Source organism: Haplochromis burtoni, unplaced genomic scaffold (assembly GCF_018398535.1).
Source record: "Haplochromis burtoni strain Fernald_Lab_line unplaced genomic scaffold, NCSU_Asbu1 Contig_361, whole genome shotgun sequence".
NCBI lineage: Eukaryota > Metazoa > Chordata > Actinopteri > Cichliformes > Cichlidae > Haplochromis > Haplochromis burtoni.
Genome location: NW_024582722.1, coordinates 294463 through 307094, shown reverse-complemented (window position 1 = coordinate 307094; position 12632 = coordinate 294463). Strand labels below are relative to the sequence as shown.

The window sequence follows — 12632 nt, the reverse complement described above, 5'->3', positions numbered from 1 at the left end:
TCTTTACCAACCTCCCAGGTTGTTCAGAGTGCTCACATTCAGACTTGCTGCCCATCAACCCATCAAGCCCACTTTAAGATTCTGCTATCGACTTTCAGACCTCTGCATGGACAATCACCAGAGTACATCAATGAGCTTTTACATCCAAACCTCCTCAGCAGGTCACTGAGGTCACGTGATCAGTGTCTCAGATCTGTGGATTAAACAGAAAGTGTTATCGAAATGTTTTACTGAATTCTGGGTTTGGCTGAAGGTCTGTGAGCTCTGTCCTCAGATTTGTTTTTACCCTTCAGGAAAAATCATATTTGCAATAAGAGAAATGTTAAAAATGAAGAGACTGGATGTACAGGATCAGAAACACACACATATGCACTCACCACAGAGGCTCAGTGCTGGCTGAGGCCCAAAGGCCTGAACCCACAGGCAAAGAAAGGGGGGGCAGCCCACGATCTGGGCACATGGAGGGTGTGTGTGTGTGTTGCACTGACAGAGAGGAGGGACAGTGCAAGAAGTGGGTGGAGATGAGATCCTGAGGGAGTGCTGAGGTGTGTGTCTGGTGCAGATCCTCTGAAGGCGCTCAGGCTGAGACTCACTCCTGTAACTCTGCATGTTTGTACACTCGTCTTCTTTTTCTCATGAACTTTGCACCAAACTGTGATGGGAGGACAGCGGCTGTCGCCGTGCGAGCAAAGGATTTCTTTTAAAGTTTCCGAAGCGTGACGGTAGAGGAGAAAGAGGAATTCCTGGAAAAGACGTCTAACTGGACGTCAGGTAAGGTTTCCACGCTGCTTGCTGTTTATTGTGAAGTATAATACCACTATTTAGCACCTCAGTGTCACAAAACAGTAGCCAGGAGGAGCTTTAACAGGACAGAGGAGCTGAAAACTACAAGAAGCTCACATGTGAGAAAAGTTCAGTTTTTGCTTCAGTTTTAAAGCACATGTAGGTTTTCTTCGAGGGCAGCATCTCTCCTTGGGAGGATGTCTGAGGTTTAACACAGAGAATAAATGACACGTTTTAGAAAAGAGATGAAAGTGTGAGTGTGTGAAGTGTGTGATCTGACAGGTTTCGCTCCGAGCGTTTGTAAGGGAGGAGAGTGAAGGAGCACATGTCAGCGCATGCAGGCTGACGTCCTGAGCTTCAGCCAAAGTTTCTCGGCCTTGTCTTCATATTTGTCCTCATGCTGATTTACTGTATGAGCAGTTAAATCAGCCTCTGCAGTGCGCTAATAATTTGATGGTTTTGAAATAAGGGTTAGAAGGCGCTGAGGTGCTCCCGTGTCCGCCTGCAGGGTCTGCCTGCAAACTGAGTCATGGTGTTTGAAACCGATGGAGGCGAGATAACCTTTAAGGACAAAAACATATAACTTCTCTAAAAGCACACTTTCCCTTTTGCCCTGAACCTGGCTTGACCTCACAGAGTCTGTGTTGTGTCCAGTTGTAATTTGGCTGCCGTGACCCTGGAGAACAGCCGTATCTCCTTCTTGTTCTTCTTCTTCTTTTGTTCGATGCCTTAGCGGATTTGGAACAGCAGCTTGTCTGCCCGTTCTCTGGTCGGCATGTTTGACTTGGTAAGGATTTTACCCTGGATACACCTGGAGCCAGGCCGGCACATGCTGTATGTTAGCTGGTGATCCCATCAGAGGTGGAGTAACCAGATGCCACATCTCTGATGGGATGTAATAGATTTACTAGAAATCTAGTAAATGGAGTTTCGTGTTTTTTAGGGGTGGATGTTCTGCTGGTATTTCAAAGCCAAGCGCTCCGTCTGGACCAATGGGTCATTTTTCCAGGGCCATTTAATGACAGCATTGATAACACGGTTGTAATGACTTGTTGAGATAAAGACGTAGCTGGAAGGGTGGCTGAAACTACCCGCCATAAATGAGAGATGGATGGTTAGCTGGGAGCTATTAGTCCAGCCTGCTGGGCTCTTGATGGGACTGAGCTAATGTCTCACAGAAGATTACACAGGATCAAAAACCAGTGCTGAGAGGGCAAAATGAGGTTACATGCACCCTGATTCAAACACACACATGCCTACCAGAGCAGCGACACACTTCTGCTCCTCTTCCTCACCGAGTCCGAACGAGCCTGATTGACTGATAGCTGCTGCCTGTTAGCATCCTGTGGAACTTCTGTAAATACAGTGCTGTGAGGCAAGAGTGACCCTGTGTGATTTAAACAGTCCCGCAACCTCACATCACATGACTCATACCTTCACACAGTGGCTTCGTACCTGTTCAGGTGATCTGTTTTGGTAAACGCTGGGTGTAAAGGGGTTAAAAATGTCTCTCACAGCCACTGTAACACACACACACACACACACACACACACACACACACACACACACACACACACACACACACACACACACACACACATATCTGTGACGTGAGAGTTTTTATGAGGGCCTTCAGTGGTGCAGCGCCACATCTCTCACAGATGCTCCAACAGTAAAAGCTTTGATTGTAAAACAGAGCTCGAACAGAGTTTAACAGCAGCATGTAAAAGCTGTGGCTGTCGGGCGTGGGTGGGAGGGGAGCTGCTCCTAAACAAGGAAAAATGTCTTATTTTGATCACAGATGTCGTTAGTCTGCACACGGAAAAGGACATGAAGGAAAAACGTGTGATTGTGCAATGCTGCAGTAACGTTCAGTTTAAAGGAAAAAAAACAGGTTAGTGTACTTGGGGCAGATTTTTGGCAAATTAAATAAAAGTGCACACAGTCGTGGGGGCTGGTGGAGTGTCAATCACATGATTTTTGAGTCATCAGGACAGCAGATAGCTGAAAAAAACTCTGAAAATTGCAGGTACTGCTATAGTTTAGTCAGACTGCCTTTTCTCCAAAGGTTCATTCTGTTCATCTGGACGTAGTTTTGTGGGAGAAACGTTTCGTCATTCATCCAAGTGACTTCTTCAGTCTCAGCTGACTGCAGGTTTCCCCAATCCCCAAAACAGTACATGTGCATAATGACTGAAACCAGCCCACTGAAGGAACAATGGGCTGGGAGGTCACCTTCATCATAATTATGCAAATTCTCATGACCATTGATCAACAACCACTGATCAATGACCATGAGTACCATTCACAGAGAGTTGGGGAATGGCTGCAATCACAGCATTGTAAGATGGTGAAAGATGTACCCTTAGGCCCCCTCCTCGATTCAGAGATGGTCTTTCCCTTTTCACGTAAATGGCCTCCTTGACTCTCCTGGACAGATGTACAGATGTGTACATCCTGGACAGCCTGCCTTTTGATTGTTTTCTTAAGGCAAAATAATGCATTCTGGGTAAACTTTGAGGGGTCGTGTTCAGTGGGATAGGTGTCCGAAAAAGGTTCATTTTTACCTACACATGATAGCAGCTGTTATCCATGAACCCTCATTAAGTTGCGAAGGCTCAAAAATAAAAATAAAACCTTCAAAGGCTCCAAACAGTAAAAAGATTTGGAGGTAAAAGTTTGCATGGCTTCATTAAATATGTTAAAGATAGTGTAGGTCAGGTGGGGAAGCTCTGGTTGATTTATCAATCTTTGAACTTCTCTGGCCGTGTCAGCGCACTGTGACCACACGTGTGTGTGTGTACTTGAATAAAGCTCATTTGATTTGGTGGACACACACAGCCCAGTTTGACGTTGCATGATCCTGACCACTAAAACCAGAAAAACCTCTGAAAATTTTAACATTTAATAAACCACCAGTTATAAAACTGAACAGTAGAGCTCAGATTTTCCACATCCAGCCTGTTTAGTGTCTCTCTCACAGAGAACTGTCTCCGCGCAGCGGGCCAGGCCACCTTACTTTGCCCGGTATGGCAGGCCGAGGCTGATGTCCGGACCGCAGCTCTCATCTGCCTTCGGTCACGATCACCTATGACTCAGAACGGTGAGGAGTCCCACGTGTACGCTGAACCGGGGAAGATTGGACGTTTCTCTTTGAAACCCCTGCTGAGGTTAGCGTCTCTGCTTTTGTTGTAGAGCAGAGCTCAGAGTAAAGGTCGGACACATTTCTGATCAAACCCAGAACATTAAATCATTTCACTCACTCTTTCCTCAACTCTTTATTTCTGACGGACTCTCCGTTTGAGGTTTCACTCACAGATGTCGGTCATCGAGGCCGGGTTAAATCCTACCACACTGTAACTCACTCAGATATAACCGTTCAGCTAAAGGCCTCCACGCTCCAGCTTCACTCTGGGTGTGAATGGGGTTAGTTTGGAGGCCATGACCTTTCCAGACAGAGGTCACCATTGTAACCTCACCCTGACAAAATCCAGCATCTGAATTTCAGCTGTGAAAGCTGCTTAAAGGGCTTAACATCTGCTTTTTAAGTTAAACACACCCCAGAAAGGCCCAGACTGCTGATTTTCATCAGATTACTGTGAGGAAGCTGGACTTTCAGCTCAAATAAAAAAACAAGCTGCCCTGCCACGAAGCTCACAGAGTAATGTTACTCTCAGCCTCATTATAAAGTCCCCCTAATAAAGCCCCGAAGCACTAATTTATATATGAGAACAGGTGAATAATTTGGGATGGTGACTGGAGCTGACCGTGCAGGGGTCAGGGGTCACAGTCATTGCGCTCTGCTAACGATCACGCAGGAAAAAAGCTATAAAGCGAGAGCAGAGCTGTGAGGCAGCTTCCATCAAAAAGAAGAAGTCATGGGGGTGGGGAGTCAGTCAGTCATACCTCCGACTGGCAGATGCCCAAGAGCCCGATTTTAATTGGTACCTGGAAGTAGGAGCGCATACAAGAGCAGCTGTCTGTTCTTATTTGAGTATTTTTTCACTTCATACCTCAACAGCCCTCAAACAGCGGAGCACGTTTCACTTCTCCTGTGAAGGTCCAAAAACACTCTGCAGACCTCTGGCTGTAAAAGAAAAAAGCTGACTGACACTTAACACCATGTAGAGTTTAAAGCCCTCCTAACCTGACACGTGGAGCCATCCTGCACCTGGTTGGTCCCTGAACTTAACCCGAGGTCTTTACAGATCTACGTGATGGAGGGATCTCTGTTCTGGTTTTGTCCTCTGAGGAATAAATCCAGTTGACCAAATGTGTCACACTGACAGAGTCTGCACTGTGTGCTGGTAGAGTCTCGATCAGTCGGACTGTTTCAGGAAACTGAGATGTCTGAATAGCAGAGAGGATGCAGGTGAAAGACAGAATCGCGTGTAAAGACGGGGCATGACTTCATGAGAAAACACAGCGTATGTATGAAAGCACCAATAATGCTGCACGTTACTGAGACGGCAAACAGATAAACTGCAGCTGCACGTGGCTGACAGGGTGGCTGTGGAAGTTCTGCCTTGTTGATAATCACTGATCACTGTGGGGTTGGCTGGTATTCGCTCTTCTTCATAGTCAGTTTCAAGTTCCAACAGGTTTGGCTTCATTGAATCCAACATTACAGTTAGGACTAGCTTTGCAGCGTCTGAGTGTCGGCCTCATTCTGGGCCACGGTCCAAGCTTCTGGAGGTTTATTTAAAGTCATGAGCCAGTGGTCGCTCTGCTGTCTGCTGCTCCATGAATGTAAACGTGAACCAAGCTGCACGTTTTCACTTTTCAGAACAGTTAATCAATAATAACCTATGGTTTTTCCCTGATTGTTGGGGTTCTCTCTGCATTACTCTAGGTCTTTACCCACAGAATAACGTGCTTTGGTGCAACTGCTGTTGTGATTGAAATAAAACTGAATTGAACTGAAACTGCCAGCCAGAGTGGGCGAGAGCCTTTCCCGTCATCTGTCCATCCACGACTAACAACAATCACTCTCGGCGATGGTCATGTTCGAGATGGCGTTCGTCATTTTTACAGCAGTAGCCTGTGAACTGTGACAGATCCATACCTGGACGATTCCTCTGAAATCACCTCACTAATCTGTCTGAGATGAGCCTGTAGGTGTTTTCACATCAGAAACTATGAAATGATTGTGTGAGGGACACACACTGTGCATAGATGTTCTGCAAACAGCAGGCATTTCAAATGGCTGCTGACAATTTGCAAACAGTGCACCAATACAGGGATTAGCGGGGATTATAATGGGCAACTCTTCAGGATTAATAAGAAGACCTTGAATCCCCTCTGAGGAAACTGGACCTGGCGTCGATGTTATTTTAAATGTAACTTATGATTCATGAGACATCTTCTTGTTTCATGTGGTGCGCTCTGATTGCTGTTCTTCATCATTTTTAAAACTCTTTCCAGCATTAAGCTGCAACGATGTGCTGCAGAGCTGCACGTGTCACAGAGCATAAAACGACCTTTCGTCTGAAGGCGAGCAGCTGCTGGAGCACCTCATTGTCAAATTTGACATTTGGGGCTGATTTTGCTCTTAAAGGAGGAGGAAGACATTCTTCGCGCTTTGCAGTCATCAGCTCTTAGGTGTTTTTTTCACCTTAAAACAAAAATGAGTACTTAATAAAGTGGCAGCGGGCGAAGCCTCCCCATCCATCACGGTCCGGTGCTGCAGCCCAGACTCATTACTGTGTGAGATTGTCCCAGTGTAACGACCCTCTGTTGTTCTTTTTAATGGCTACCAAGGAAATTGAACTCTGCAATTATGCAAATGAAGATGAAAGTCTGAAAGTAAGTTGAGTTTCTGGTAGAGGAAAACATGCCGCCGTGCCTCGGCCCAGACGACTGAGCGCATTAAAGGATAGAAACTTCAAACCGCATTCTTAGTGTTTGTGTGACTTCAGAAGAAAAAGGCCGCCACGTTACCGGCTCACTGATGTGCAGCTGTGGGCATGCTGGGACACTGGGTGATTAGTGTCAGTAAGTGATTTGTACTCAGCTAATTACTGATTGGTGGCACAGGTGAAATAACGTGAGCCAATCAGGCTTAAGCTTCAGTTTGAACTGTCTCCAGCTTCCTGCCTGAGCTTTCGGCTGTGCCGAGTTTGCTCTGCACAGAGCTCAGCTGTTTGTCAATAATAAGAACGATCATTTTTAGCTTTAACACAGCAGTTGCTTTGTGAAGTTTTCACTGATTTCTCATCCTGAATTTGTGCACTTGTCATGGCCTCGTATTTATATGTAAACAGGTACAACATAAATTAGGTAAAAACTGCTGATGGGAACTGTTCCCAACTTAAATACACGGTTTTGTGTATATTTCTGAACCTGCATCCTGTCGGGGTCTCAGCAGGACAAACCTCCGACCTGCTGAGCCTCTCTGTCCGTTTCCTCCGTGCGCCATTAGCAGATGTTCCACACCTGGACCGAACAGGTCGACTCCCCATAACCAACACTGGATCCAGCTTTTAGATATGGGATGGCAGCGATAGGTTTGTCTGAACTTTGTGTCTGTTTAAACTTCCTGGATGAACTAACAAACCTCCACGGGAGCTCTAATATCTAACTTTACTTATGTTAACTGAACACTAGAAATAATCGTAGGTCTGCTTATTATGGGCCTAAAGTCAGCTAAAAAGGCTCCTGTGCTGTGCATGCAGTGAGACTAAAGCTCTATGTGTACCTGGGTTTGTAGTATAAATGGATGATTTAGCTGTTAGAGAAATAAATAAAACACTGTTTTCATTTATGGAAGTGAACCTCAGCTCTGTGAAACACCTACACCTCAGCAACTCCTTTATGTGAAGACTGGGATATTAAATTTCAGGGCCCTCGTCTCTGCTCGCTTTTTTCAGAATGGGGGTGTAATCACTGACAAAAAGCAGGAAGTGGGTTGGTGGGATTAATACACTCACAGAGGGAGCAGGAGGAAGAATAATGCCAGATAGTTTCCAGTGACAAAAGGAAAACCCTGAGATCCTTTCACTCGCTCTACGTTTCACTGCAGTTTCCTGGAGAAGAAGCTTTTGTACAAACATATGGCCGTAATTATTGTGCTCTTCAGGCTGAAACAATGTGCCCTGCCCTCCTGTTATAAAATACCCTCAGGTTTTCACAGTCAGACTGGCAGCTCTGCGGATCCATGATTCAACTTGTTGCAGGAGTCGTCACACAGGAAACAAACTACTACCTTCACGCTCAGTGAAGTGACTCATGTTCAGCTCCTCGTAGCATGGATGAGTAAGAACATAAGAGCAAAAGGCTTAATTTATAATAAAACTGAACTAGACAGAGCAGGCTGGAGGAGGGTTCCACTTTATGCAGGAAGTCAGACTATAAGAATAAACCATTTTTAGAAACGTATCACTTTTCAAAGCAAAACGAGGCCTGAAAAAGAGAAAAGTGTGACGTATTTCAAGGATGAGGCCTCATGTAGTTTTTTTTCTTTCCTTGAACAGATGAGTCAGATTTAATTTTTAATTTTGAATGAGTCTGAGACGGTCATGATCAGTTCACGAGGAGATAATCTCCATGTGAGGACACTTTGTTCCTCTCATGCTCCCTCTGCCCAGTATATCTGGATTTTTTTCCAGAGGCCTGTGGCAGTTCTATGAATCCAGATTCAGTGATAAGACCCGCCAGCTTCCTTGTGTCTGATGGTGTGGAGAAAGTCATCTGGTTTCAGGAACTGTTTACTCTGACATGCAGCTGAAACCTTTAACTGAGTTTTCTACAAAATGCCCTCAAAGTGGATCTCTTATTTCTTTCTATGACTTTTCCAAAGCAGCTTTGCATGATTAATAGTTCAAAATAATCCTTCTTTGTGCCCCACAGCTCCTCCTCATTATTAATAAAGCTCTTTCAGCTCTGATTGGCTGCCCCCTGCTAACAGAAGTTTTAAACAGCAGGTAGGTGACGAGACCACATTAGAGAAACCTGCTCTATGTGACATCATCCAGAGCTTGGAGTGATAAAATGAGTGTTTGTATTACAGCACATCATCAGAAACATGTTAACGTCAGCATGAACCACTGGGACTCAGAGTTTTTTACATGAATGCAAATTATTGCGATTTTAAATCAGCGTGTTGAAAGGTTGCCCGGTTTGAGTTTTAAGAAGTGTTCGTGTCAGTTTAACTGAGCAAACGTTGTTGATCAATTGATTTTTTTTTTTTGCTTTATACTGTGTTACCAGGAAGTTTACACCTGATAAAATGCGAGGAAATTTAAGATGAAATGAAAAGATTATGCTAAAAATAAAAACCGAGACACAGCAAAGTCGAGAAAAAATAACAAAGATCTTAAAGATTGCTGAAAAAATGTACCAGCATGCACAACTGTGTTGAACTTAGACACTGCAGATAAGATGCACATCAGGCCTCTGTGCTAAAAGTGCTGAACAGAGGCGGCGACCATTAAAGACAGGAAGCTGTCTTTGACCCCATCCAGCTCGCGCTGACTGACGGGGCGGGACCAGGATGCAGACGCTGCTCTGTTTGAGCCCTGAGCCATAGGGGTGATGTGGAAATGTAAGCCATGCATTTAGCTGCAGGTTTCCACCTGTGTGTGACAGACCTCAGCGGCAGTGGAGGTTTGTGCCCCAAAATGAGCTCTGAGGGGGAAGCACTGAGCTCACTGAACGGACAGTTTGCCATTTCCTGTGCAATGGGGCCGTTTGCTTTCAGAGCAGATCATCTCTCACATTCCTTTAAGTGATTTTCGCTCAAGTTCTGCTGGGATTTTGACTCCACATGGAATTAAATTGTACCTGAGGTGTTCTTACTGATCAAAGAGCTGAGAACTTGTGGTCCTCCTCATGCATTTGCCCTTCTCCCTGACCTGCGCTTCTGTGAAGGATGACATGTATTCCTTCATTTCCTTTGCCTGTAAATTTCAACCAAAAGCACTCCGTGTGTTTTTTAAACCTTAGTCTGTTCGAAATAAGACAGCTTAAATCATCAGCCCAGAATGCACTGCAGATCCAGCGTGCACGCTATCCTTCGCAGGTCAAAATGTACGTTGAACACTTCCAGTTGGCATCCTAAGGCCCACACAGTGGTCCGTTTATCCAGCGTTTGATAAAACAGAGCACCAGCGCCACTGCAGCCCTCTGAGCAGTGTGTATGAACGCGTGCTGATGAAACAAATCATCCTGATTTGTGAGGTTCATTACAGGCCGGCTCAAAGCTCATTAGATTCAAATGGATTTCATAATGTTTTCCAGTTTCCCAGCGAAGGTCGAATCCATCTTCGTCTCCCTGCTTTGGTCCTTTTTATTTCACCACTAGATGAAGAAGCATTAGATTCCTCCTGTGACTTTTAATGTTCCCAAACTGTGTTCAATACTCTAATATGCAGTAATATCAATATGCAGGTGCAGACTGGCACAGAGCAGACTACAGTCGTACATAAACTCCTTCAACAAGACGTGTTTATTAATCACTCTGTTTTGTGCTAAAAAACACGTTACTCTACGTCCCCGTGCACATGGTTTACATTTGTATATCTATTTGTATTTGACTGTCTCTAAGTGCTGCTGTACAAATGGTAAATATAAGACTTATCTTGTTTTATCTTATACTAAAAAATTATATTATATATTTATTTGATAAGATTGCTTTAACCTTGAAATATTCAAACTGGACTAAATGAACATGTAAATGTTTAGATTTGACTGACATGAGGCTGAATCAAACAGCTTTGTCTGAGAACACAACGCTTTGCTTTGATGTAAAGATAAAAATAATAATATATATAAAGACATTATGCGTGTGTATAGTGAGATGTTCAAGGGCCTTTTAATAATACAGGAGAAATTAAATAGAAAAAACAAACACTGAAGAAGAGTCAGGCACATGACGGGAAATCAGATTCAGGCTTCTCCTTAAAACTTATCTTAGAAACTAAAGCAGTGAAACGGGCACATCTGCTTTCACCTCAGCTGAGCAGGTAACACTTTATAATACTGCTCCGACTAAGGGCTTAATTCTCCTGTAATTTATGTAATTATATTTACTTACAAATAGTTAAAGGTAAGACCAGGGGCGATTCTAGGATCAGAGCTTTGGGGGTGCTGAGCACCCAGAGAGCTGCCCATCCAGGCAAGGTAAACTTTCCTCGTCACGATGAGACTTCTTCCCTGTCTCTGTCAGTCCCTGCATCCTTAAATGTCTCCCGTTGTCCCGAGTTCCCTCTGACTGTCCCCTTGGTGCATTTAAACCCCTGGTCCTCCCTGTCCTCGTCCTCTGTTGTCTTCATCTCCATTATCAGTCATCATAATTTTACCATCTCTGTGCAAGTCTGCAAATTTCTTTATTAAATCATAAGATTCTTAAATTCATCAAGTCTCTCTGTGCCTGGGTCCTCGTCACAAAACATGACATCACTGTTTTGTACATTTTAACACAATTTAATCCCCACATTTGTGAAAGAAAAGCAAAACACTTTTTTGAAAAGTCTGTAACAAAACCATCAAATCTGATCAAGGTTATTTAAATGCTGCAAAAGAAGAATGGATTGGAATTTTTAAAAAATACATATACTAATAATGGATTGCATTCATATAGCGCTTTGCGGGGCCCTCAAAGTGCTTTACAATTCCACTATTCATTCACTCACTGGTGGAGGCAGCTACACTTGGTGACAGAAGCGAGGCTGCCATATCGTGCCATCGGCCCCTCTGGCCTCACCAGTAGGCGGCAGGTGAAGTGTCTTGCCGAAGGACACAACGACCGAGACTGTCCGAGCCAGGGCTCGAACCGACAAGCTTTCGGTTACAAGACGAACTGCCAACTCTTTGAGCCACGATCGCAGTTTCCTAACCTTAATTACTGCGGGAGAATAATGAATGATGCTCACTGTGAGTAAAAAGTAAGCTGAGTGCATTTGTTTGGACAGAGATTCACTTTTAGTGTATGTATAATACAATACAGATACATAAAAATACACTCCAAAAATAGAAGAGTCCTTGAAATGTACAAAATATTATTAAAAAATGTAAAAAAACTGAGACACCTTAGCCTCTGGTACAATGTATACAATGTATGAAAAGATCTTTACTGCAGATACTACTATGGCTCTGCAGATTTTTTCTTTTCTTTTATCCTCTGTCGCCTCAGCTTGAGGTTGGCAAATCTGTCTATCACATTTTGGTGTTCAAGTCTCTCAAGCATCTCTTTCTCAACTGACATCACAGCCAGGTGCTGGAGTCTGCTTTGACCCATGGTCCTTCTCAGCCAGGTATGGAGCTGACTCAAGACACTAAAAGACCTCTCACAGCTACAGCTGCTAACTGGGTTTGTTAGGGCAACCTGAATAACAGTTTTCAGTTCGGGGAAGATCTGATTATCCAGAAGATTGTACAATGTTAACATATCTGGAATGGCACCAGCCCCACTCTTGAGCTTCAAAAAGTCTCTGGCAACCGTGACTTCCTCTGACTGACGCTCAATATGGTAATGCAGTGCCAGGGCTGACAACCCAGTTTGTTTTGCAGACTGTGTATAGCAGCTTTAACATAGGGAGAACACAACTTCCAGATTGTACGAGTAAAATTAGTTTTTCTTTGCCAGTTTAACAGTTTCTGTTGTGCCTGTTAGTACTCCCTGTCTGTTTTCTTACCTGGTTCTTCCTGACCTTGTACTTTCTCCTCATGTTCTCCTCTTTCCTCTCTCCCTCTTTGGACTGACAATCATGCACAAATAGATTGTATTCAATTAGATTAAAAAATACTATTAAGATCACTAATAAAAGAAAGTCCTCTCTCTGTTTACTTTTAACCAAAAGGCAAATAACCAAACCACATGTACATCTAATAAAGGATATAAATATTGAAAC

The 12632-nt window shown here is 44.0% G+C and overlaps 1 protein-coding gene across 1 annotated transcript in view; it reads left to right on the top strand.

Annotated features, from left to right (window-relative positions):
• Positions 1-533: 533 nt before the first annotated feature.
• Positions 534-12632, top strand: part of fat2 (FAT atypical cadherin 2) — a 92111-nt gene continuing 80012 nt past the window's right edge. Inside the window, exon 1 of the mRNA XM_005943792.3 lies at positions 534-771. The gene's annotated coding sequence lies outside the window, so the exon portion shown is untranslated. The remainder of the gene's footprint in view (positions 772-12632) is intronic.